Raw genomic sequence first — 2,353 nt, 5'->3', positions numbered from 1 at the left:
TGAATCATTAATGGATCAACAAACTCAAGTCTCATAGGCAATATATAGGCAATATATAGGCTTTGTATAGGCTTTGTACTTTTGAAAAATAATTCTTAATGGGCCCCCTAGAGCCCATCCCGAACTTGTCTTTGAATCATTAATGGATCAACAAACTCAAGTCTCATAGGCAATATATAGGCAATATATAGGCTTTGTATAGGCTTTGTACTTTTGAAAAATAATTCTTACACTAGGATCTTAATAAGATTTAATGGGCCCCCTAGAGCCCATCCCGAACTAGTCTTTGAATCATTAATGGATCAACAAACTCAAGTCTCATAGGCAGTATATAGGCTTTGTTTGTTCAAAGGATAAACATTTTAAAATAAAAGATTCTAAAACAGATGTTTGCATAAATCATAATAATCAGACTAAAAGCAATGAAATCTGAATTGAAAAACAATTTTTTATTGCTTTGGCATATTTACAAGAATATCAATAAAACCACAAAAAATTACTTGTTTGTTTAAATAAAATACATAGTCTAAAAACTAAATGATTTAAAATAAAACAACCATGCAATCTTCATTTCATCTTCAAACTTCAACGTCCATATTTTCTTTTCTTAGTTTTATGGTTTCCTGGAACTCCTTCAATTCAATTGAATACAGGAAAATTTCTCATCCAATGTCCATTTTCCTTGTAATAAAAATTTGAGTTGGGTTGAAAAATTTAGAGTCGAGTGTAAAAGACTCCCGAACATAAACTCAAAAAATAATAAGAAGGGAAAAATCTCATACCCCTCAAATTACCACCCAATTGATAATGTTTCTCCAAACTTTCAATTGTGACAAAGTTCCTTACAAACTATCAAAAATTGGCGTTGTCCTCCCAAGTTGGTAGTTTGAGAAGATATTGTCACAATTGAAAGTTTAGGAGGACGTTGACAATTAAGTGATAATTTGAAGGGTACGTTGACTTTTCCCTAATAAAAAATAATAAAAACAATTGATTACCCGTTTATGCATGCCAGCAATAAGTCGTGAAAACACAGCCCAACGTTTTTCCTGAATGGATGCCTTCCTTGCTACTCTTGAATTCGGTATGTTGATTTGTTTTTTAACGGTATAGAAGCTGGATCCATGGAGTAATACCAAGATAACGCTTGTAAATTCAAAATTAAAATCGAATTGAAATTTAATTAAAAACCTATATTCCTAAAAGCAAATTGCTCTTTTTTTTGTTTTGTTTTGTTTTTTTTTTTAATCGATTTGGGAGAATATATCCACAATATTTAAAGGTTGACTTGGTTCCTATTCCACAAGTTGCAATGTGGACGTAAAACGCCTCTCTCATGCATATATCATCAGAAGTATCGAGTTGTATAGGTTCAATGGATACGAGTTGCAGCCGCATTGCTTGCTGTTCCATACTGGTTGCAATTCTTGACTTGTCCATTATATTCTTTAGAAACAACCATAATCATAATAGCGAAATTAAGTGCATAACAGGAATGTTGCTGTGTTTGGATGCCTGCAACTTATTGCAATTTTTTACTTCTCCACTATGTTCATCATATTAAGCAATAGTCATCACTAGATATATAATATAATTAATATAACCTTTTCAGATGTGATTTTTCCCCAACTCAACTCTCTCCATCTCAAAGGTTCGGTGAAATATATATATATATATATATATATATATATATATATATATATATATATATATATTTTATTTTAAAATAAGTGACAACCGTTGTTCGATCAGAATTAATTGCGATAAACAGCACAGTAATCGCCCTGAAAAAGCGAAATCCTTGTATGGGATAGTGTTGGGTTTAGCTTAAAAAAGTGGTGTAACATGAGACTTGATTATGCATTGGGACATCAAATTCAAAAAAAATCTTATAAAATTTGATTACTTGAGAAGGGCGAATTGTTCGAAAACTATACCGATAATTAGACCCTACATATATTTTACTATTTCATTTGAACCTGAAAATAACCGGTTAGTTATAATAGATGCGTATTTTTGTCTCCTAAAAAAAGTAAAGACAAAAATATATCTCCACTATAATTAATCCGATATTCTCGGATTCAAGTGGATTCTATTATGAAAAATTGATTACTAATTAGTGACCCATACAGAATTGAAAGTAATGGGTGAAAACAAGCCTAAACAGAGAAAAAGTGGAGTGACTGTGACACAGGAGTTGGTGATGCAACCAAGAGAAGACTAGAGGAAGCAGCAAAACGTGAGGAGGATTAGGTAGGCAACGGGGTTGGTGCACAAGTCCACAAGTCAGCAACACACGGCTGAGCCTCCGGTGGGGTCAAAAGTGGGGGTAGGTAATTCAAACGGTTGCCTA

The sequence above is a fragment of the Corylus avellana genome, chromosome ca2, assembly GCF_901000735.1.
Source record: "Corylus avellana chromosome ca2, CavTom2PMs-1.0".
Lineage (NCBI taxonomy): Eukaryota > Viridiplantae > Streptophyta > Magnoliopsida > Fagales > Betulaceae > Corylus > Corylus avellana.
Note: the sequence above shows the minus strand (reverse complement) of the source record.